Genomic DNA, 26431 nt, shown 5'->3' with positions numbered 1-26431 from the left:
TGACCCCATGAAGGAACGTTTTGAATAAATGTATAAACATGTGTTTTGGATATTTGCAATTTACAGCAAAAAAAAATTAAAAACAAACAAACTGTTAGATCAATTGAAATTTATTTTGGGGTTAATTAAAGGAACTTTAAAATCCGGGCAGTGTGTAGTGACATTCATTTAACATGCAATTGAATGTTACGAGTTAATAGCAAACAGAGTTGAATCTCAGTTATTAGAGGGTGTGCACACTTATGCAACCAGTCAGTTTTTTTCCCCCTTTGCCCTAAAAAGGTTTAGACAAAACTCGTCATTGTACAGCCGGGAAAGGTTTTTGAAATAGTTAAAAAAGAGCATGTTGGAAAACTGAAATCTGGAAGAACACAGAAACTATTATGTTTTCTCTTTATGGGGTGGAAGAAATGTATGGCCTTAAAATGTATGTGCGTACCTCTAAACAAAAACAATGACTGAATGTTTCGAGATGATTGAGGTGGAATTGTTGCTAAGTGTTTCAATTATGTCCTTGAAACTTTGTGGGAAAAGTTATGAGAAAGCCATTTTTGGCTCCAGCTAGACTGTACTTCACTGTAACAAATTAGGTCCATAAATGCACAGTAGAGCTTTAGCAGTACATTTTACTACCTAACTGACCTGTGGTGTAAAACAAAACTGACCCTGACCCCATGAAGGAACGTTTTGAATAAATGTATAAAAATTTCACCACAAATCAAAGTTCTAGTCAAAAGTCTTTCCAGACGAATGAAAGGTGTTATCGCAACAGTGTCAAATAATTTAATTAACTCTTTGTCTGATTTGTAATCGTTCCCTGAAATATCAAATTAATTATCAAAATAGGAAATGTCATTGTAAAATGTGAAAATGATGTGAACATTTTTGCATGATCCCAGTTGAGACTTTAGTCATGAATTCTTCAAACTAAGGGTGTAACTGTATATTATGGGCCAAAAATATATTTGTGTATTGGTGTGTGTGTCTGTGTGTGTGATTAGGACTGGGCAAACACACCCTTCCTCAGTGCCAAACATTTCTCCAATCAGTGAAGGTCGCTGGAGTTCAATAGCTGCTGTGTAAGCCTCTCTAAGTGAGAAAAGATGTGGTGGCTTCGTGCTCGGCACAGCACTTTGGTCTAAGATGGAGACAATTCACAGTCATTTTTCGGGGAACACTACTGGATTCCAATGTCTGACAGAGTCTGACTCCTCGCAGTGAAGATGATGCTTCTCAACTTACTCCGATGATGTTGGTTTATAGAACAGTTTGCGATTAAAGTAATTGCTGCTAAATTTTGTATTTGGCTTTTTTTCTACTATAAGGTGATATTCCTTGATACAACATAGAATCAACTTAGCGATGGCTTATTTTTTTTCTTATTCTTATCAGAGGAGTTAAAAATAGTGGATGCGCTCACACATTAAAGTGCATGTAAAGAACTGGGGGTGGGAGGTCCTGGTGGTCTGCTCGGCCAAGTTCTACTGGTGTTTAGTGTTGTGACGTGAGCGCTGGCCTCAGAGTAATAAAGATGTCTCCCCAACTTTAAACTTAAAGGTCTGACTAACATAGTCTGACTTCAGTCAAACCACACAGGAAAGCCACTGGGGGGGGGGGGGGGGGGGGGGGGGGAATCTCTAGCTCCGCCAATGACAACAAGATCACAATAGGATTGGACTGCAAGTGATTGGACTGCAAGCCTTTCTGCCTATGGACGAGGTGGATACTTGTTGAATGACATCACATTTAACCATATCTCATAAAACTGAGTCTGTTCCACATATTTTATTGACGTCATCTACGGCCTTAATTTTTTTCCAACCTACTTTATCAGCTGGTACTTGTGGGCTCTATTACGGAAAATAACTGAGAAGCACTGATTTACAGTAACACAATTAACGACAAACACAGAGCAGAAAGACCAGAGGCAGAAAATTGGTGTATTTGTCTTAGTCACAATTATACAGCAGCCTCGTTTTTTACATAGTAGTTTTTATTGGCGATGCCGAAATGAGTGGTTTATGTCAGTGAACGTTTTCGTCAAACACGATACACGACAACATTTTCCTCTTTGAGATGCCGAGACACTTTTGTGTACAAAGGAACATCTGGCTTGAAGTGGTTCACCCCTTTTGGAAATCTGGTGCATGCCGATGCCCCACTTTATAGGGAGCAATCGAGAGTCGGGCCCAGAAAGAAAATGTTGGAGGAAGTTCCGCAAATATTAACCGGACAAAACAGTGTCTGAATGATGGATGTCCTGTTTGCATTATGTCCAGCGACTCATTAATGATGTCACGTGTTGCCATTGCCACATCGCAGGTCTGCACAATGTTGGCCGATGCTGAGGCAGCGACAGCACGTAGCCTCGGTCTCGGAATCCGACAACAAACCAGGGAGCATCTTACATGACACCACAACAATGACCCCAGTCAGTCTTGCTGTTTAATCTCATCCACGTATTGCAGAGTCTCCGTCTGGCAGGTAAATGTTATGCAAAGACAGATCCGGTTGTTACTACTTCTCAACCTCATCCTGCTACTGACAGGAAATGGACAAACCAAACTCAAATAATGGTTCGAGCTGTCAAACTGTTTAGAAGACTCATTTTGGCTTTAACAGATTCTAAAGCCTGCTCTTACTTGAAAACTGAAACGGACACGTTTAACTGTGCGGCACGTGCGCTAAGCAAGTTGGGTGACAACTCTATATGTTTATCTTTTTAGACTTCCTGTTGGTGTAATTTACAGCTACCCCCATGCTTTTGTACAAATTGGGCATGATTTAAATTTGTGTTTGTCAAACTTTACGGACACATTTAACTGTGTGGCACGTGCGCTAAGCAAGTTGGGTGACAACTCTACATGTTTATCTTTTTGGACTTCCTGTTGGTGTCATTTCTAGCTACTCCCATGCTTTTGTCCAAATTGGGCATGATTTAAATGTGTGTTTGTCAAACTTTATTGAGCCAAGGGGCCCGTTTTTCACAAAGAAAATCTAACCTTACAAAACCAAAAATGAATAGCAATTAAAATTCTAACTGTTAATACAGAACAGAATAGTATAGATTTTTTGTCTAACACAAAATGTGAGAGGTAAAACCAGTCATTACCTTCCAAAACAAAACTAGGTCATCATTCCTTATGTAAACCGGCAGGTCCAAATCGCCTGGTAGTGATGGATGGAGTGACACAGGTCATGCTGCCAGGGTCTGAATGCCTTCACGTTATATTTGTGAAAGATGTGTGTTTATGTCTGTGTGTGTTTACAGGAATGTATAAATGGGACTTGCCTTTCAGCCAAAGGGCCGGCGGTTGTTTAGATTGACCTCCACAGTTGCCATCTTTGTTCCAGTGTCTGCTGCTGTCAGTGTCGGTCCGCTGGCTCGCTCTTCAAATTGTTTGATAGACAAAGAAAGTGAGAAGGAATTCCAAATGTTTGTGTTTTACTGTTAGCGGACAGCTGCTGATGATTATCCGGAGATCCGGAGATCGGTAGTGCAAAGATAATATGAGGTGTGTGTGGCTTTAGCATTACATTCCAAAGTTAAAGGTCAGCTATAAGATGTCTTGCCAAGAGGCTGGGCATAGGATCACTTGAATTGATTTTGTGGCATAAATCACCGTAGTGTTTGGAATCCGTCTGAAATTTCCATCCATTTAATGCCCACCTGCACAAGTTGTATCAAGAGTAGTTTAGACTTACACCGTTTGTCCAAGTGTTTGCCTACAAAGTGTACACAAAATTGTGTTAGAAAAAAAAATCACATCTGTGTGAGAAACTACATGTTTTAAAAGAAAAGCGAATTTGAGTCTATAATCAAAACCATAAATGCTGATGGTGATCTAATCTGAGCAATTTTTACTGGAAAGAGATTCAAGCTGTACTGGTATGACCACAAAATTTCCCAGATGATCAATTAGGCCTTAAATACTATTGACTTGGCACCATCTAACATTTGGACAAAAGGAAACGGTGATTCCATTCTTGTCTAAACATTCCAAACAAACTCATTTCCGACAAAAGGCATCGCGGCATTCCCAAAATTAGTCATGCCTAGACTGTATTTCCAATCAGTCTTGTGGTCATTCAAATATTTTCTTTTCTATATTAGTCTCATATTATCCTGACATTTTAGTCACAGTAGTCAGCATTAATTAAGGAAAACTGTTTTAGAAAGTTCCAACCTTTTTATAATCCAAGTCCAGCTTCCTTCCTGCTTCCCTAGGCCCTCCAAGCAACGGTTTTTCCCCCCACACTAAAGACAATCATTTTAACCCCTGGCCTTGACAGATTGCGACCAGGTGCTCCGCATCACCGTCTGACTGTAGCGGGCGTCGACTTTTCAGAGCGAGACCGCATGTGTGTGTGTATCTCACAGTGAAGTATTAACAGGTGTCCGCGGCTATTAGCAGGTGTTTATAGACGTGTCCCACACGGAGGTGGAAGTCTCCCAATGATCATGGAAAATTACTGAGACAAAATTTACGCTGGTGATCAACTAAATAAGACCTACTGTCCGTCTTCGCTGCCAAGAGCCCTGAAAGAGACGAATCATATGCTCTAATAATGTATGTGCATGTTTGTATACATGTGTGTATCTATAGATGTCAGTGCTTCAATTATTTACTGTTACGCAACCCCCCCCCCCCCCCCAAATCGCAGAAAGAAGAAAATATGTTATGCCTCATCCAACTCGACGCCATGGCTATAAATAAGATCATTTGTCTTTAAAAGCTGTTATAAATACACCTTGTCATTATATTTTTATTAACACTAAAGACAAATTGAAATATAAAACTGCTGAATAACTTTATTAACACTGTTCGTACTCCCTTCGCAAGTTCTGATGATGAGAGCACCACTGCCATCTACTGTTGTGGATGTGAAAGGACACTCTTCTAGTACAGGAAAAAAATAAAAATAAAAAAGATCATGTTCTCTGAGGGGCGGCTCGGTGGCGCACTGGGTAGCACGTCCGCCTCACAGTTAGGAGGGTGCGGGTTCGATTCCACCTCCGGCCCTCCCTGTGTGGAGTTTGCATGTTCTCCCCGGGCCCGCGTGGGTTTTCTCCGGGCACTCCGGTTTCCTCCCACATTCCAAAAACATGCTTGGTAGGCCGATTGAAGACTCCAAAATGTCCCTAGGTGTGAGTGTGAGTGCGATTGGTTGTCTGTCTCTGTGTGCCCTGCGATTGGCTGGCAACCAGTTCAGGGTGTCCCCCGCCTACTGCCCGATGACGGCTGGGATAGGCTCCAGCACGCCCGCGACCCCCGTGGGGACTAAGCGGTTCAGAAAATGGATGGATGGATGTTCTCTGAGGTTGCACCTCAACCTCACAACCCTTCGACGTTTGACAAAAAAAGAAATATTTATATTCCAAAGAAATAGTTCGGGCTACTCAGCTTTTGGCTGAAATATCTGAAGATGAACCCAAAATATGCAATAATTTAATTTTGACCTCTTAACGTTTGAATAAATTCCAACCTTTCAATGTTTTGCTTTGTTTTGTTTTGTTTTGTTTTGTTTTGTTTTGTTTTGTTTTGTTTTGTTTTGTTTTGGTTTGGTTTGGTTTGGTTTGGTTTGTTCAACTACCGTATTTGCCGGTGTATTGGTCGACCTTTTTCGATCCAAAATCGACCGAAAAAAATCGACCTCGACTTATACACCGAGTCATAAAATTTAACTTCGTATTCATCGCTTCAAATGTGATGGTAACCAAGGCCGTTTCTCATGCATCTCATTGTGCGTTGCACTTAGAAAATTTGAACCGTGCGCGAGTGCGCGGCCCGCTGGAAGTCCAATGAGGCGCCGCGATCTCCTGCGCGGTGCTTATAAAGTGCCGATCCGCTCGGCTTGGAGCTATTTCCGACCTCCCGTTGGTGCCGGGCGGCGTGCGCGAGCTCGCCGGCCGCGATCTCCTGCGCGGTGCTTATAAAGTGCTGATCCGCTCGGCTTGGAGCTATTTCCGACCTCCCGTTGGTGCCGGGGGGCGTGCGCGAGCTCGCCGGCCGCGATCTCCTGCGCGGTGCTTATAAAGTGCCGATCCGCTCGGCTTGGAGCTATTTCCGACCTCCCGTTGGTGCCGGGCGGCGTGCGCGAGCTCGCCGGCCGCGATCTCCTGCGCGGTGCTTATAAAGTGCCGATCCGCTCGGCTTGGAGCTATTTCCGACCTCCCGTTGGTGCCGGGCGGCGTGCGCGAGCTCGCCGGCCGCGATCTCCTGCGCGGTGCTTATAAAGTGCCGATCCGCTCGGCTTGGAGCTATTTCCGACCTCCCGTTGGTGCCGGGCGGCGTGCGCGAGCTCGCCTGCCGCGATCTCCTGCGCGGTGCTTATAAAGTGCCGATCCGCTCGGCTTGGAGCTATTTCCGACCTCCCGTTGGTGCCGGGCGGCGTGCGCGAGCTCGCCGGCCGCGATCTCCTGCGCGGTGCTTATAAAGTGCCGATCCGCTCGGCTTGGAGCTATTTCCGACCTCCCGTTGGTGCCGGGCGGCGTGCGCGAGCTCGCCGGCCGCGATCTCCTGCGCGGTGCTTATAAAGTGCCGATCCGCTCGGCTTGGAGCTATTTCCGACCTCCCGTTGGTGCCGGGCGGCGTGCGCAAACTCGCCGGCCGCGATCTCCTGCGCGGTGCTTATAAAGCGCCGATCCGCTCGGCTTGGAGCTATTTCCGACCTCCCGTTGGTGCCGGGCGGCGTGCGCGAGCTCGCCGGCCGCGATCTCCTGCGCGGTGCTTATAAAGTGCCGATCCGCTCGGCTTGGAGCTATTTCCGACCTCCCGTTGGTGCCGGGCGGCGTGCGCGAGCTCGCCGGCCGCGATCTCCTGCGCGGTGCTTATTAAGTGCCGATCCGCTCGGCTTGGAGCTATTTCCGACTTCCCGTTGGTGCCGGGCGGCGTGCACGAGCTCGCCGGCCGCGATCTCCTGCGCGGTGCTTATAAAGTGCCGATCCGCTCGGCTTGGAGCTATTTCCGACCTCCCGTTGGTGCCGGGCGGCGTGCGCGAGCTCGCAGGCCGCGATCTCCTGCGCGGTGCTTATAAACAGCCGCATGCGCACGGCCTCCCGGAATTTGAACACATTTCGTCAATAAATTTCGCATATTGAATTTTGAAGTTTAATATAATGCAACAATTGAGCTCGACTTATACAAAGGATATATCATAAAATCGTAAATTTCCGTCGAATTTTAGGGGGTCGACTTATACACCGAGTCGACCTGTACACCGGCAAATACGGTAGCTAAATTTACAGCATGTGTTTGATCCATGAACGGACCAATATATTCCAAAGTTTGATGCCTTTCTCTAACTTTTCTGGTTTCTCTATTGCAACCTGCTCATGGAACTGTGAGGCTAACAAGTCACAACTCCCCTCTCATTCAAAAGTTCAGAAAGGGTCAACTAAAGTTCACCTGGAAAGATGAACTTTCACCTGAATGCCAAATAGCCCTCCGTCTGTAAGTAGAGTACATATGTTCACCACGACTTCATAATGAGTGTTAAACATTTATCAGAGTTGTAAAGTGGATAGTGAAATAAACACAACATAGTTGACAATCCAGGGAGATAAACTTGGCCCGGGATACCACAGCACCGAGACCAAATGACTTCCTCCCTCTTCTCTATTGGTTTCCTGATTATTGATTGGGTTGCACAACATACACTGCTCAAAAAAATTAAAGGAACAGTTTTTCATCAGGGTATAGCATAAATTCAATTAGACTTTTCTGATAAGGTTTTGGTCATGTACGTGGCAGAGGGGGTTGTTAATCAGTTTCAGCTGCGTTGGTGTTGATGGAATTAACAACAGGTGCACTAGAAGGGCGAGATGGTCCCCAAAAGAGGACTGGTTTTGCAGGTGGAGACCATTTCAAGTTCCTCCCTCTTGATCTTTTTTAACTGGTTTTCCACAAGTGTTGGCTTTAGCTAGAGTCATTATCACGACTGGGAGCATGAGGCAATTTTTTAACCCCCCTGCAGTTGAGCAGATTGTCCAGCTCCTCCAGGATGGCACATTCATGCGTGCTGTTGCAGGAAGATTTGTTGTGTCTCCCAGTACAATCTCCAGAGCATGGAGGAGATTCCAGGAGACAGGCAGTTACTCTAGGAGAGCTGGACAGGGCCGTAGACGGTCCTCATCCCATCAGCAGGACCGATATCTGCTGCTTTGTGCAAGGAGGAACAGGTTGAGCACTGCCTGAGCCCTACTGAATGACCTCCAGCACGCTACTGGTGTGAATGTCTCTGCCCAAACAGTCAGAAACAGACTTCACGAGGGTGGCCTCAGGGCACGACGTCCTGTAGTGTGCCCTGAGCTCACTGCTGAGCACCATGGAGCTCGATTGGCATTTGCCATAGAACACCAGAATTGGCAAGTCCGCCACTGGCGCCCTGTGCTTTTCACAGATGAGAGCAGGTTTACCGTGAGCACCTGTAATAGACGTGAAAGGGTCTGGAAAAGCCAAGGAGAGCGCTATGCTGCCTGCCACATCATTCAGCATGACCGGTTCGGTGGTGGGTCGGTGATGGTCTGGGGAGGCATTTCCATGGAGCGACGAACATACCTCTACAGCACATATGTCAGAGTCAAGGCCCGCGGGCCACATCCGGCCCGCGAGAAGGTTTTTTACGGCCCCTGGGATGATCTTGATTTATTATTAGAACCGGCCGGCAGACCGCAGCAAGCCGGAAGCCCGCAGATCTTTTACACGCACCAATACTACATTTCCCACAATGCAACGGTGACGCACCGAGCAGTACGCTGCTTCATTTCAGTGTTTATTATTAGCACAGCAGTCGTCAGCATAACTGTAAAATTAACTTTCAGATACCCATCAAAAATGGCAAAAAGGAAGGTGGGGGTGAGAACCGGGGGGTTTCAAACAAGGTGGGAGTTGGAGTATATGTTCACGGAGGTAGCTGGAAAACCTGTGTGTCTTCTGTGTGGAGAAAGTGTGGCGGTACTGAAAGAGTATAATCTGAGATGACATTATGAAACGAAAGACGCAGATTTTTTTTTCTTTGAAGTAAATTTAGCCCACTTTTGCTAAAATAGAAAGTTTAAAAGTTAAAGTTTAATATTTGTTTTCACTGCATGTTACTTCTCCTTGAGGAAAGTGTTGTTTTTGATTAATAAATTTTTGCACTTTATTTTATTGTATTTCAATCCAATTATATTTTAAAAATATTTCAGTTGAGTGGATGATAGAAAATTGCTATTATTTTTTTCTTTGAAGTAAATTTAGCCCACTTTTGCTAAAATATAAAATATAGGTTACTGATGGTGCCTTAAACAATACAGGTTTCTTTCATTTAATGCTCATGTTATGGGGATTTTTTATATAAAGGAAATTTGTCTTTTGTGTCTGTTGAAAATGAAAGATTACTGACAGAGCCATAAGAAAATATTGCTTTATTTATCTGATCATATTGGAATATATTTGTTAGGTTTTCAGTAGGTTCAATTAGGTTCACTAGACTATATGCGTCATTTAAAAACATTTCAATGAACATTCGATCAATCCGGCCCTCGGCTTGTAGCTAAATTTTTTATTTGGCCCTCCGTCCATTTGACTTTGACACTCCTGCTCTACAGGCTATAGAACAACAGTCTGACTGCCATTAGATATTGGGATGAAATCCTTGCACCCATGGTCAGACCCTACGCTGGTGCAGTAGGTCCTGGGTTCCTCCTCATCCACAACAATGCCCGGCCTATTGTGACAAGAGTTTGCAGACAGTATCTGGAGGATGAAGGAATTGACACAATTGAATGGCCCTCACGATCACCTGATCTAAACCCGTTAGAACACCTCTGGGACTAAATGTTTCGGTCCATCATACGCCGCCAGGTTGCTCCTCAGACTTTACAGGAGCTCACTGATGCCCTTAGACAGATCTGGGAGGATATCTCACAAGACACCATCCGTCGTCTCATTAGGAGCATGCCGCGACGTTGTCAAGCATGCATACAAGCACGTGGGGGCCACACAAGATATTGAAAATAATTTTGAGTTGCAGAAATTGAATATAGGCAAAATGGATGAGCCTGCCACATCATTTTTTCACTTTGATTTTTGGGGTGTGTATACTGAGCCCTCTGTAGGCTGAAAACTTTTAGTTCCATCAAAAGATGTGGCGTCCTTTTGTTCCTGAGACATTAAACTGTCCATATCAGTATAGATATCCTAAAAAAAAAAAAAAATCACCACTGAAATCTGATGTGTTTTCAAAGTGTTACTTTAATTTTTTTGAGCAGTGTATTTACAACTTTACAACCAAATAAACATTTGTCCATATGTGTTTGCTTGTGACTGGATGTGCTCTGGCGGTTGACATGGATGCAAACACTCACAGCTCACTACATGTGACTGACGGACGCCGACTCTAATAAGTAGTAATTGCCATGTTGCCTTTTCATTTTTAATGATGTCAGGGTTATTACAAGAGAGCCATTCAATGCTTTGGTGTCATGTTGCATCCTTGTTCAGATGAGTGTGACCGAGGCGGTGACATCTATTGAATAAGAGATCATGCATATGCACACGCTGATGTGCTCCATATGTCATTATCAGATTTTGCCAAAACTTTCTCAGTGACGTTCAGAATATTGTACATTGTCGATCCCTCTGTGGTTCTTTATAGACAGGGGTCAGTGCGTTTGTGACACACCCACACCCGCCACACAAGCGCTTTGACACGTGCTAAATAAAACATTGCGCTCGTAAACTAATCCAGCCCACATATGCGGAGCACAGCATGGGTAGCGTGCTGCTTTGTATGGCTGTATGACATTAGTAGGGATTGAGTTTCAATTTGGAAAGGCTAACACACCATTTGTATTTCCCAAAACCTCTGTTGATCGAAATCATGTGGGTTCTTCACTTCCGCCAGCAGGTGTACCATCCATCCACAAAACAGTTTTGGGGGTCTAAGAGTGAGAATAATAGTCTAAAACCAGGTTCTTTGATATGCCAGATGATGGACTGAAGATGAAAAAACTTGGAGAGCAGATGGAAAACATCTGGAAGGATGTGGCTGGAAATCAGGAGATATAGCAGAATCGTTTTTCAAGAGTGACTAAATTGACGGACTGGATTGTAGTCACTGGCGGCGAAAGAGGGGAGGCGCGGGGGCACTGCAGCCCCCCCCCCCCCTCTTTGAAATATGCTTGGACTGTCTGGGTGCCAGGACAGATAATTGACTTAGGCATTTTCTAATTTTACCTGTGCCCTCTTAAACATGCTTGGGACTGTCTGGGTGGTTTGGTGGTGCACTGGGTAGCCCCTTCGCCTCACAGTTAGGAGGGTGCGGGTTCGATTCCTCTGTCTGGAGTTTGCATGTTCTCCCCGTGTCTGGTTAACCCCCTGGCCTGGTCACCAGCGCAGCAAAACCCAATTTCTGCCTTTTGCTGACTGTGCAGAATCTATTGGGCCTCAAGGTGCTATACAGTCATATACAGCAACTGTAATGAATGGGAGAGGATGTCATAAAGTCACAACTCTGACTGCTAGACCACAGAAATGCCAGGCTACAGCAAGAGTCAAACGAAAAAAGATGTGTGGGATGTGTACCATAGCCACAATCCGCTGTACAGTACGTGACTGATATGCTACTAGCATTTTTAAAATTCATTTGTGGTGTTTAAATTGAATTAATTCCTTCTTGATAAAATTTGGTTATGTGTAGATTTGATGTCTGCGACTGACCGTCTCACATATGTGCACAAAGATTCTTGCATCATATGTTTGATTCTCGGACGAAAGCATAAAATATTTACAAGTCAAGAGAATACAGTTTACGTACAGTCCACATAGCATCTGTGTTTGTGTGCGAGCAAACACAATCATCTGTTTACGGAAGGCGTCGGGCAAACCATACAAGCACTTGAGATTACTGCGGCGAGGCCACAATCAGAGCCGCGGTAGTTTTTGGGAATTCATGAAGCTGGAGTGCAAAAAAAAAAAAAAAAGCTGCATCTGGTGATTAGAATTCCATATGCTTGGAAGTTTGTGTTAAAACTGTAAAAATTCCTGCTGAACACATTTGGCCTCCGGGGTGCGTGACTATTACATGGACCAACCTGACCTCACAGTGACTCATTAAAATGCTTCGTACATACCAAAAGAATGTAACCAAAAAAGAGAGCAGAAGCAAAGAATAAAGCAAAGGGAACAACTTGAAACATATATCATTTATCATTTATACAACCCAAATCATCCAGTGTTGGCATTGATGATTTTTTCCTTTTGTTTTGCAATGCGCTCATCAATAAAATCTATTTTTTTATGAAAAAAATATTGATGATGCCAAAACAAGACATTTCTAAGAAGTGTTAAATTTCTAAAGTTGTGAAATGAAATATTTAAGAAGTTTGGCATGCTCAATCTTGGTAAGAAGCAAAAACGCTAACCATATCAAAGCTGCAGTTAATAGCTTGGCTTTGATTCATTAAACTTCCATTTTTTTCATTATTTTACAGCTTTGCTCACGGCTAACTTGACATATGAGAGGGCCACTAGCTCCACCTTGCCTTACCTGCATGAAGAAACAAGATCCTTGTGGTGGTGGTGGTGGTGGTGGTGGTGGTGGTGGTGGTGGTGGTGGGGAGGGGGGGAGGGACGCAAGAAAAAGAAAGGGGCCGCAAAAAAACTGCACTGCCCACTGTCCTTCACCTGCCTCACCCGAAATGAGGATACGGTGTCCCCCTTTTGAAAGGGACAATCAAACAACACGCAGGCGCCTTCTTAACCGCACTGACCCTTTCTGGGAGAGCAGACTGTCTTGGACATGGGCCAAGACAAAACCAAATTTGCAGATCAGTGCTGCGCAGTGGCACATGAATGGTGTGTCAGGGGTGTGTTTGTTTGTCATCTGATAAGGAGGCTGCCGCCTGCTCACTCACTACTCACACACACCAAGAAACTTAAGTTCTGGCAGAGCAAGGGTTCTTTATAGGGCGGGGGGGTGTTGATATGTCCGGTGATCCGCCAAACTTTTTTTTTTTTTTTTTTTTTTTTTTACCAACCCTTCAAATTCTTCAGAAATTTGAGACACGAGAAAACGAAAAAAAAAAAATCCAGAAAAATCTAAAAATACCCAAAAGTCAAGCATATTTTTGGGGGGAGAAGGGGGGTCAGAACACCTTGGCTTCCCCTCTAGCTCCGCCAGTGAAGTCAAACTATGTTGGCTTTCTACACTTCATGATGTTGTCCAGCAAAGTTAAAAGAAAAACTGGGTATTACCTTTCTTGTCTTTCTGCTGTCTTCTCGATTGTTTTCAGATTCCAAAATGTGAGAAAACATTTTTCAGTTTGTACAGTCAGTGCTTGAGTCTGCAAAAAATGCTGACACAGGCGAAATTAATTTTCTCTACTTTGAAGAATAACAGATTTGATGGATTCATTTTCTTCTTTTTTTCAAGCAGAAGAGAATGTGCAATGCATTTGAGTGCAAATAAAATAAGCCACTTGCTTACACACTACTGTACTATATGCCTGTTGTGATTTATACGCCCGCATGTTATTTGGCATTCTTCACTTGTATTGTTCCTTTCAAACAGATGCCTACATCATTTTTTTTTTTTTTTTATCCTCCAGCCTTGATTCTAAACCGCTAAAGTCGTGTTTATCTCCTTGCCAAGACACAATAGCATCGGACCGCACAGTGGCCAATTATATTCAAACTCTTTATTCGACATGGGAAAACATTTCACTCGAACACACTGGGGAGTTGTTAGCGTGTTTTTGTAGACAACCAGTATGATTTTGTTGATATGCAGTTTCGCTGATGAGAGACTCAGACATTGTGGATCCTTATTTTTATACCCGTTAGCATAAATAAGCAAAAACCACCACATGCATGAAAACGATTCTTAGAGAGTAAGCTAAGGAGCGGCAAATATAAATTGCCGCGTTGTGGTCAATTAAGGTCTTAAGCCTGACTGATCTGGCGGTGGTGGTGACCGAGACAACAGAAATCTTGTAAGCGGTTCAAAACAAGCACAGGCCAACTTCCCAAATGCTCACATTCCATTTCTGGTGTACACTGTGCTGGTGTCGGCCTGCACAGTTGACATATTCACACCGAGTTGGGATTACAAAGGAACATCCAAGATATACACTGGTTTGAATCAGATGCCCCCCTTCCCCTCCCACCCCTCTCAATTTTCTCACTTGGGTTCTGTTTCAGTTATTTCTTTACATGCCCTTAAATAACCTTGTGAAACCTGAATTGTCAACAGAACTGCACATGGCTGTTTTTTTTTTTTTTTTCAAGCATAAATTCGAAAAGCTCTGCATGAGATGAGTGCTTGCAAGGGAGCATTTCATCACTTCCCTGCTGGCAGAGTACCGCTGACATGTTTTTCTTTTATTTCACCGACAGCTTCCTAATTCATTATACAAAACACATAAGCGCACATGTTAGGGACAGTAAATCTCTCATCGCCATGCTATTACTGTTTTCAGTCTGTCAAAAACAACATGCATATGCTTTTTGTGTTATTGTTGCAAAGACGAATTCATGGAGAAGTAATTAGGCCTTCACACTTATGTTATTCTACACCATTCACTTTATTAGTGTGAAGGCGAAGGCCTTCACACTTGATATTCTACACCATTTACTTTCTTCTTCTTCTATTTTATTCTCCTCACTGTTTTGTCCTGCTACTACTTCCACATCCCGTAATATTCGGACTATAAGTCGCTCCGGAGTATAAATCGCACCAGCCATAAAATGCCCCAAAAAGTGGAAAAAAAACATATATAAGTCGCTCCGGAGTATAAGTCGCATTTTGGGGGGCAATTTATTCGACAAAATCCCACACCAAGAACAGTCATGAACGAGCAACAACAGGCTAAACGATAGCAACAACAGGCTAAACGATAGGTATGCTAACGTGACAAACACAAACAAAGAGCTGAGAACGGGCCTGATGTAACATATAGAGTTATTAAAGACTACTATTGCATAAATAACATGTTTATAAAACCATCTGTGTCACTCCAATTCATCAAATCCATCGATCGTTCGATACGATAGCAACAACAGGCTAAACGATAGGTATGCTAACGTGACAAACACAAACGAAGAGCTGAGAATGGGCCTGACGTAACATATAGAGTTATTAAAGAGAACTATTACATAAATAACACGTTTATAAAACCATCTGTGTCACTCCAATTCCTTAAATCCATCGATCGTTCTTTGTCAACAATGGGTGCACGCGGCTGACGGCACTTGCAATTCAAAATATTCCACAGGCCCTTATAACGATATATAAATTATATTTCAAATAACTATTATATAAGCAATATTATCAAAACATCTGTGTACTTTAAATCATTAAATCCATCGATCAAATTCCTCGTCCTTTGTCAACAACGCCGCGCGTGCGTCCTGACGTCAGCCTCGTCGTTATTCCACAGATCTACTATATAACTATATTGTAGCGTTAACAAAGTACAAAGAAAGATGTGGGTTTGGTAAACGGCTCTTTATTTAACAAAACAAACTTCCAAGCGTGTGGCGGCGTGGACTTCCAGCCACCGATGTGGAAGAGAGCTCCAAACAATAGGAACGGGCGTGCGTAAAAGCCATGTCCGAGCCCCATGTACCGTCCGCAGACAGCCACCCGGACGAGCGCCGGCCCCCGACTTCGATCCACCGAGGTGAACAAGAGCTCAGTGGAGTAGGACCGGGCGTCCGTAAAAGCCATAATAGTTTTTCAAACCTTCTATTGAAGGTGGCGCGCCGTGCCACTGACGTCACTTGAAATTCAAATTACAGTAATGCTTTGGTACATCACGGTTCTCCAAACTTTCTTTCTGCTGCTCGATTACTGTTTTCGGCTGCATATTTTACAACTTGAAGTTTGTTACCTGCAAAATATGAGTTTCTTTTTGGTGCCATTTTTCTTAAGCCCTTCCCATTTAGAGCGTCCTCATCCAGTTTCGTCTGAAAATATATTTTTTTCAGACGTAGTTTTTTTGTTTTGTTTATTTGGTTGTTTCATCAAAGTCAAAGTCTGTTTTATTGTCGATTTCTTCATATGCCAAGACACACAAAGAGATCGAAATTACGTTTCCACTATCCCACGGTGACAAGACATAGTACACAATATGCATACTAGTAAACAACACAAAAAACAAGAAGGCACAAACAATGAATAAATAAGAGTGATGAATAAATAATAAATAAACAAATAACATAATAAATATAAGAGGAGCAAAAATGGAGCAAGTGTGCATACAGCAGACAGTGGACTTGGATATGGCGCTTTAAAGTGTTAATTGCTTTATTTGATTTTTTCTCTATTTTTTGTTTTGAATATGTTCAAGATAGACATAAAAGCATGTGAAGTGATCAACTATACTAAAAATAACATGTGAAGTGGTCAACTATACTTGTAAGTGATGTGTTAATGATGAAGTAAAGATTTGTGAAAAAAAACATATATAAGTCGCTCCTGAGTATAAGTCGCCCCCCCACCCAAACTGCGAAAAAAAACGCGACTTATAGTCCGAAAATTACGGTACGATTCACTCCATTCCATTTTTGACGTATTTTAAATATTCACGAGATTTTTCTCATTCCGAAAATTTTCCGTTTTCGCAAAATTCGCAAATTTACGACAAATTTACAACAAATTTACAACAAATTTTTCCCCGTTCATTCTTAATGGCACATTCAACATTTCACATTTATGTCTTTCCAGCTGAAAATTCACATCATTCAGCACATTCAAATCACATTCGGGAAGATTTTTGACACGCCCAAAATTGGTAAATTCAAAAACCTAACCTTTTAAACCTGTAGTTTTCGTTTCGTTCCAAATTCCCAAAAATTTTGGCGCAATTTTTTTTTTAAATTCCCATTCATTCTCTATGGGGCATTCAACATTTGCTCTAATTTCTACATTTTTCAACCGATTCCACCCATTCCAACTTTAAACTTTTGCCTACCTATTCCACAACTTCCCACTTACCATAAATTCCAAATTTTCAATTTTGAAATTCGCACCAAATTCTCCAAAATTTGTTTTTTCCCTTCTAATTTCGAAATATTTTCACCAATTCAACCCTTTCAAACTTTCAACTGTTCATGTTTTGCCTACCTATTCCACAACTTCCCACTTACCAAAAATTCCAAAATTTCAATTTTGAAATTCACGCCAAATTCTCCAAAATTTGTTTTTTCCTTTCTAATTTCTACATTTTTTAACCAATTCAACCCGTTCCAACTTTGAACTGTTCACCTTATGCTTACCATATTCACCCCTTCACCCCCACTTCCACAGTGGGGCGGCCATCTTGGATTGACCCAGAAGTGCCCCAAAATGAACACAAACTGAACCGGAAGTGCCCCAAAACAAACAGGAAGGGCCCCAAAATGGACAGGAAGTGCCCCAATATGAACAGGAAGTGAACCGGAAGTGCTCCAATTTTAACAGAAAGTGAACCGGAAATGCCCCAAATCAAACCGGAAGTGACCTATATTGAACCAGAAGTGCCTCAAATCAAACCAGAAGTGATCTAAATTAAACCGAAAGTGACCCAATTAAACCGGAAATGACCTAAAATAAACCAGATGTGCCCCAAATAAACCGGAAGTGACCTAAATTAAACCGTAAGTGCCCCAAATCAAACCGGAAGTGACCTAAATTAAACCGGGAGTGACCCAATTAAACCAGAAATGACCTACAATAAACCGGATGTGCCCCAAATAAACCAGAAGTGACCTAGATTAAACCAGAAGTTCCCCAAATCAAACCGGAAGTGACATAAAGTAAACCGGAACTGCCCCAAATAAACCCGAAGTGACCCCAAAAAGAAACGGAAGTGACTCCTAACAAACTGAAAGTGCCCCAAATAAACCGGAAGTGACCTTTTTTAACCTGGACTGACCACAAACAAACCGGAAGTGAACTCAACTAAACCGGAAGTAACTCTAAAAAATGTAAGTGCCCCAAATAAACCGTTATAGGGGCGGTTTTATCTGCAAAATGCAAAATTTTGACATCAACCACCATTTATGGCATACTACCCTGAGAACACCCGATCTCGTCCGATCTTGGAAGCTAAGCAAGATTGGGCCTGGTTAGTGTTTGGACGGGAGACCGCCTCGGAATATCAGGTGCTGTAACCTTTTTTTTTTTTTTTTTTTTTTTTGCACCTCAATCGTTGCAGCAAATCTTTACAACACCCATCGTATGGCATTCGGAAACTGCAAGCCTAGTTTTAACTTCGACATTGAAACTATAACCCGAGTTTCAAAGCTATATTGTGTGGTGTCATCCATACCACTGTAGTTCCGTCTTTTACCGCTAGAGTGCTCACCATGTACAGTGAATAAAGAGGCTGGCTCCGTGTGAACTCAAAGCAGCAGTCATTATTTGTAAAAGAACCCAACACAACACATTGCGCTTCCATGTAGGGGTTTTCCCCCTTTTAACCCTGACATTTACTTTGATACAGCAAAATGCAGGTCGCAATGGCAAATTCAGGCTACCACATAAAAGCTGTCAAAAACTTTTTTTCTTTTTGTCACTTACACACACATTCACACCATCACTCACACACACTCACATGTGGGAATCAAACTCAATAACTTTTCATAATAGCCATGTTTCCATGAAACGCCAAAAGTCTTAGGAAAAAAAGCTTTTAAGTTAGTTTTTAGGGGCGATTTCATCTATAAAATGCAACATTTTCACATCAACCACTGTAGCTACTCCCGGTCGAAAGATCCACGCCTCGTATTGATGTTGAAACTATTTAATGTTCTCATACATGAACAGACTTTGACTTAGACTTTAGACACCGTGAAAACTAGAAAAATGAAATGAAACAAATTAATATTTGACATTACAGAACTTTCACATATACATCACCATGTACTTCACAAACACGTTACAAGCACACATTGCACAATAGACGTTACAATCAACAACTTGAGTCAACAACACAAAGTTATTCTTTAAAACACAGCTACCGTGTGCGCCGTTGACCAGGTATAGCCAAATTAACTTTCGTCGTTCAATCGCTCCGCTCGCTATTTCTCTCGTCACTCTCGCTCCTATCGCTCCTCAACTTCTTTGTTCCTTGTTCCGCGCCCGCTACGCAATCTCCCATATGTAACCGGTTATGAACAAAATACAAATTAGAGAAAAACAGCAGAATGAATAATGACAAATTAGAGGAAACAGCAAAATAAATTATATTTCTTCTGCAAATGTATGCAGTCATTTATACTCCCACCAAATTAGCCATTGATTTAACAACATACCAATGATGAGCAACGCACTTCTCGGTAACTAAATCAATGGTAATTTTAACGCTATATCTAAACGATTGTCTAATTTGACACGCAGGGAGTTGTGTTTTCCACTAAAACAACTAATTTCTGGATGGGACGTTCAACAACAGATGGCTTGTTAGGACGTTCACCTGCACAGTTGCTTTGCGAACAAGTCCATCTGCATCCTCACACACGTCTACCACCCTTGCAAGCTTCCATTCGTTGCGAGGAGCATCTTTTGATTTCAATATTTTCTATGCTCACTGACCCAGCACACCCACCTTGGCTTTATCTCATCTGGAAGTGGCTCATCCCAGCTGATGCCTTTCTGACACATTTTCTGAAGGACCTGTTGCCTGAGAGTAGAAATGGGGCTAAAAACCCCAAAGGGTCATACATGGAGGCTACAACTGAGAGAATTGCACGTCGTGTCCATGGTTTCTCTTCGAGTATGACCTTGAAAAAGAAAGTGTCCATTTCTACATTCCATCTCACTCCAAGAACTGGCTGAACTGGTAGCTCATCATGGCTAATCTGTACGTCTTTTACTCCCTTGGCTCTTTCACTCTCACAGATTGATTCTAGAACTGCTCGATCATTGGAGATGAATTTGTGGAGACGGAGTTGTCCTTTGCCACACAGAGCTTGGGATTCCTTCACCAGTTTAATGGCTGCGTGTTGGGTCTAAATACGATTGGACATTAAATCACTCGCTGGAATGAAGAGGAGAAGACAACCAGAACAGGTTTACTCGCGAGGAGAACGATAGAGAAAGCAATCTCAGTTACAACCTCCATCAGTTCTCAGTCCTTACTCCACGTGCCCCTCTTTTTAATGTTATGGTTGCCCTGGTTACAGAGGCGTTGCTACACTAAAGGGAGGGGGGATTGTGTCTGTAGCAACGCTGATTAGCAAAAGAATGTAGTGTGGTGTGAATTAGCACTTCGCTGTTGGCTCGTGACCCCCCGCAGAGGCTGTCCCCAGCTGTCTTCTCTCACAGTTGGCTGACTCGTCCTCGACTGCGGTCAAATACCCTGAAGCACGTTGATTGCCGCTTTGCTGTGGAACAAATGCAACTAGACCTTTGCTAACTTTATCTACTTGGTAATTAACACATAATAATAATAAGTAACTTGTCCTAAACATTTCAACACACATTAAGCAAACGTGAGGTAACCGGTATGCAGTTCCTTAAACAAACATTGAGTAAATATGGGATAACTTTTATGCAACTACTTCTAACTGTATGTAACCTTTAACAAAGAAAAACAGGTCTGATAAACTACAAGCTATGAACCAAACCTACCGCTAAATAAAAGGAATGAAGTTCCTGTGAATCAAACAAAGAACATGTCACCTATGCAAATAAGCCCTGCTCATTGTTAGTGAAGGCCTCTTATGGGAACCAAAACACACAGACAACATAAGGACAGGAAGGATACAAATGGCTGACAGGGATCAAAAGACATCCCTATCACATAAAAGGAAGAACCTAGATAAAAGGAAAAGATAAACTCGTAAAGGCGAGGCCTCCAGGTCTGGCAGGCCAAAGCTTCACTTAAAATTATTCCAACATTCCTCCCTGTTTATCACATATTAGCTCAATTTTTACATCACCAAGAACAACCACTTCACTCGATTTTCAGTTGTCGGATCACAGGTATGAGCACAAATATGTTTACACCCAAAAGGTTAATTGTTGCATCATCATCATTCGGAAACACACAGATCTGGGAAAAAGTCTGTAAACTCAAGTGCAAAAATTTCATCTTCATCGTTATCATCAACATGTTGGCGTTCAGACATTAGGCATACCCGGGCCATCTTGTCTTCCATGGGCGATATTGCTGTAGTGATGAGACGATTAAACAGAGCACGCAGACATGGAATACAACAACATCCACACAAGGTGAGTATAGCAGTAAATACTGCAACTGATATTATAATTGAGGACACAAGTGCTTTATACTTCCCAAAGGCATCCATCCAGTTGTCCCACATTGATGTGTCCACGCCAGAGTGCTCTTTCATCCTCGTGTTGAGGGATCGCAGGCCTGCAATGGCCTTTGTCAGGCTCCCATCAGGGGCGGTGTTGTTAGGGATAAAGGTACAGCACTGCTCTCCGAACATTGCACAGACCCCTCCTTTCTCAGACAACAACATATCAAGAGCAATGTGATTCTGGAAGGCCATTAGGGAAGTCGTGGCTAGCTGTTCATGCACTGCCTCAAGCCCCGCTTGTGTCCAATTGCCCAATTTTTGCACGTTGTAATGGATGTAATTTATCCTGTCTACGTTTTTGTTTATCGTACACCACCAACAAATGGAAGACTCCCATCCTGCTGCAATTTGGTCAATTAATTCTTATTAATCAGGAACTCCTCTAGGGACTCTAATTGCATCAATTAAAGTCAGATCATCGTCGCCTCTCAAATTTAAAGACATTTTGGTTTTTATCAGCTTTTCCCCAGATCTTGGCGTGTCGATACATATACAATTTTGGTTGACTACATTCTCTAGAAGCAGTGGTTTCTTTTCTTTTCCTCAACGGATATTATATAGAACGCTCTGTTGCACATTTCACAATCAGTAGACGTGACAGATTTCACACAATCTTTGGTCAATGGTAATGGTACAACATAAAGAATCGGTCACAAACCCATACACATGACATCTTCAATTTTTTTCTTTTTTCTTTTTTACTTCTTCTCTCTGGTTTGCAGCTTGTTTTGCCATTAGCAATCAATCGTTTCTTTTACCAGTTACTCTTATAGGTAGTTACCTGAAACCAATTATCAAACATTCATTTTAGAGATATTAATTTAATTCTTTAACTTCTACAGCTGTTGTTGCCAAAGTATTATTTCGTTACATAACATTTTTGCCACTGTTAAGGCAATCAGTGTTTATTTTGAAGCCAATTCAATCCATTTTGAGAATGCATCTATTATGACCAGTCATTATAACCCTGTGGATTGAGTTTAGCACATGGTAAACAAGCTCTACAATTTTTTTATTTTTTTTTTTATAAATGTTTTGAATATGAATCAAATCCATATGTTGTATAAAGCCGACTGAACTGCCCTTTCATCCCCGCTGTTGAGCCATGTGTCAAGTCAACATCACGTGACAACTTCATGGCTCAATATTGCTGCCCGTATGTATCGGTTCATTTGTACGGGCAGATAATATTACTGCCCATTTGCATCGGAAGTTTTTCTTTCTCAAAGTGACAAACCAATCCACCAATCGGAAAAAAATCAACAAAATAACTGCCAGTGAATTAATATAATAGTTAATTGTTGTTGTTTCTTAACTTTAACTAGCTCAATCGCTCTCTTATTCTCAAATTTTAAATTTAGCTTTGAAATGTCGTTATTACATAATTTTTCTTCATCCAATTCCAGAAAGCAAGTTCTTTCCATCTCTCAAATTTTGTTTCATCAAGGCTTGGCATTAATGCAGTGTGGACCAGTTTCTGCCCATAAACAAATTGCTTGCTTTTCTTTACTTCCTATTTTTTCAAAATTGATTTTGTTTTGCGGTGCAAATCAGTCTAATAGATTATTTTGTGCACCTACGTATATTAGCCAATTTCATCCTTTTAACACATAACACTGACAGCACACAGACAACACAAAAACAGCAGACACAGATCACAAACAATACCAACAAACAACGCTGCGCAAACGTCATCCTCTATTTTGACGTTTTGGTTATACCTTTTTTTTTTCTCATCAGTGCCTTTTATCCTTCATGCTAATGTTGTCACATCTTCCTTAAGCATCACCCTGCTTCAAACATTCTCTGAAAAACTCACACTTTCCCTGCCTCGCCCACAGCCATAGCACCCCCCGTGCGAGGGGGGGACGCGGCATCAATATTGATTGGTCACAGGCTGGCCATTTCCTGCAACAATCATGATGCCGGCCCACCGCCCACACGAGCATAGCACAGGCCTACGCGCACAGCCCCGACCCGCGACTACGCGCGAGCGCAGGCACGCTTATCAGTCTCACCCTCTCAAAGGGCAGGCCAACTTTGCTGTTGCCCCCTTTCATCATGTCCACATACAACATCTTTCACCGTCTTCTACACAACATTTGCTGTCTCTTATTTTCGTCCTATCAAGCCACCGTTCTCGTTACTTTCTGCCACACACGTCTTATTTTCTCTACTGCCACACACTGCTCATCTTAGGTTCTCCAACCAACTTAAGCACACCATCATCCACTTCTCAATTACCCTATTATTGATCAACAGCCTCCTGAACATTCTCCATTACTGATTTCTTCCATAGGACACACATCTCACTCACACACACATATACACAACATTCATGAGGATCCTCTGCGCGCACGCGCACACACACACCAGCACAAGAGGATGACGCACAACATATAAGAAGACCACATAGAACGTACTAAGAACACCCTTTTTGCTCATCTTACATGTCAGATTTATTCTCCATTTTAGTTTCAGGAGCTATTTGTAATTCAGGTCCATTTATTTTGCAAATTTTAACTTCAGTGTTTCTTTATCTTACTTTATCCTTTTAACACAAATATCTCCTGTATATTCAAGCTAATTTCTCTTTAATTTTGGCTGCCAGGTCCCCACTTCATTACATGAGAATCTGATTTATTTTGATCTTGTACTAGTCATTATTGTTTCGTTTATATGGACAATTGTGCACCATGTGGCCCTTTTCTCCACAATTCCAACATTCACGTTCACTATAAGGTACAAATCCTCTCCCGTGGCCCTTGGAGCCTCCTCTATTAGTGGCTCCTCGCCCCCTCTGACCTTTCCACCCTCTGCCTGTATCTTGGTAGAAAGTGTCACTGTCCTCATCTACCAAAAAAATGTCTTTTGTCGCTTTCACTTGTTTCTGTTTTTCTTTGACTACTTTTTCTGCATGGAGGGCGTGATTTATGTATTCCTCCAAAGTTCCGGTGTTCATGCCTATATAATATTTGATCACCCAGCCTTGTATTGCTAGCCTGGACCCTGCGTGGATGGCATTTTTTAATTGCTGTTGATAAGCACCTTGAGGCGCAATATCTTCCACCAGCCCACTGTGTGTTTTAAACACTTTTGTCATGCGCACTCGATACTCGTCAAAGGCTTCATTATCATTTTGTTTTGTTCTCCCTATCTCTGTATAATTTGCTCTCATTCTATATCTGTTGCGTACCCGGTTAATCAGCCCTCCCATTTGATTAATTAATTCTGGGCTATTATAGGGTAAGGGTTGACCCCGAGCATTTATGGGTGCCCACTCTCCTCTGACCAAATGCCACTCTGGGCCCAAAGCAGTCATCCAGACTTGTTGGACTTCAGTCCCATTCAAACCATAAGATCTCCTCAAGTCTTCCATTCCTGTACAGAACTGTTCCACATCCTCCCTATAAGAAACTACCCCTTCTAATGCTTTCCTTATATCATCCATTGTCCATGTTCTGTAAACCATTACCACCCTGGGGTGTACTTGTTCATTTCTTGGGTCATAATTTGGGTTGGCCACTTGTATCATTGGATACAGTGGCATATCTGGAGTCAATTCCAAATTTTCAACAGTTGCCTCTTCAGCAACTGGGGCTGAAGACCCAGGTTTGGTTCTAGGGATTAATGGATACTTTGCTCCCATTTCCTTTGACCAATCCATTTCTATTGGGTTTTTCTGTCTGGTGGCTCCGTCTGTTAACCCATAAGGGGGGGTGACCCCTCTTGTGCACCAGTGTCGGGTATTTGTGGATACAACTTCTCTATGACCTTATGTGTTGAAGTTGTAGCATGTGCTTTCCTTACGCGCTTCTCTACTTCCTCTACACCTCCCCCTTCTTCTCTAGTTCTCTGTAAATTTTGATTATCTCTTGCCTGCCTACCATTAGGCCCAGTCTCATCATCTTCCTTCCTACAATACAGTGCCTTTTCCACTTTCTCCTTTTCTCCCCTCTCTCTCTCTCCTGCAACTTTGAGCCAAAACACCACATCCTCATCTCCTTCTTTTTTCATCTTTCTAGGGTCTCTCTTTGTTTTCTCTTTCATGGCGCCTCTAAGTTCTATCAATTTGGTTGTTTTTAGTTGTCCCTCAAATTTACATTTCTTAACCCATTTATCGAGTTTTTTAAGTCGGTCGGGATCCTGCCTTTCAATTATTTTCCAATCTTTACGTTTAAGATTATCTCGGATATTATTTTTACTCTTCCCGTTCCCCATTTTAATCAATTTGGTCCCAACTGTAAAACCATAGAGGTTTCTAAAGTCGGGTGTTTCCAGTGGGATTGTCAGGCGCAGAGCAGCGAGAGGACTCGAATGCAGAGAGTTCAATGTCCAAAAAGGCTTTTATTGTCGCCACTGACAGTCGAACAAAAAACGCCTCACTGGGAGGGAAAAAAGGGAAAACAAAGGCGCCTCGAACCAAGGGAGAAAAAGGGGAAATCAAAGCGCCTCGAACCGAGGGAAATACAAAAACAAGGTAGCGATGTAACCAAGTTAACATCGGTGATCAAGGTTGCTCAAACAAGGCTTCTACGTGGAACTCGAGGGTTTCGTGATCGCTAGTGTTCTGACAAGGCAAGACGCACTGGCACTGGATACGGGAAAAGACGCGGGTTATATGGACACAGGAGGGGAACACAGGTGAAGACAGTTGGTCATTGGCGCAGGTGCACACACTTGGAATCAGGGGTTCACGTGACCGGACGCACAGGGGAAGGACACACCGACTGGAACGAGAGGAAAATCACACAATAAAACAGGAAGTGATCCGGACGACACATAACAGCATGACATAACCCCCCCCTCTAGGGCCGGATCCCAGACGGACCCGGAGCATTGGGGTGAGCCGCATAAAAGTCATCTAATAGCCCGGGATCCAGGATATAGCTACGCGGCACCCATTGCCGCTCCTCTGGCCCGTAACCCTCCCAGTCCACCAGGAATTGCCAGCCTCGGCCCTTCCGGCGCACGTCCAGCAACTTCTTAACTGTGTAGGCAGGCCCACCCCCCACCGTCCGCGGAGGCGGAGGTGCCGCGGGAGCCGGCACCATCCCACTCTCCCTAACCGGCTTGACCTTCCCGACGTGGAAGGTGGGATGCACCGCAAGGGACCGAGGCAGACGGAGCCGCAC

At 42.9% G+C, this 26431-nt stretch overlaps 1 pseudogene; it reads left to right on the top strand.

Moving 5' to 3' along the window:
* Positions 1 to 18025: 18025 nt before the first annotated feature.
* LOC125989519 (5S ribosomal RNA) lies at positions 18026 to 18143 on the top strand (annotated as a pseudogene).
* Positions 18144 to 26431: the final 8288 nt, after the last annotated feature.

The sequence above is a fragment of the Syngnathus scovelli genome, chromosome 2 (genome assembly GCF_024217435.2).
Source record: "Syngnathus scovelli strain Florida chromosome 2, RoL_Ssco_1.2, whole genome shotgun sequence".
NCBI lineage: Eukaryota > Metazoa > Chordata > Actinopteri > Syngnathiformes > Syngnathidae > Syngnathus > Syngnathus scovelli.
Note: the sequence above shows the minus strand (reverse complement) of the source record. Positions and strands in the feature narration are given on the sequence as shown.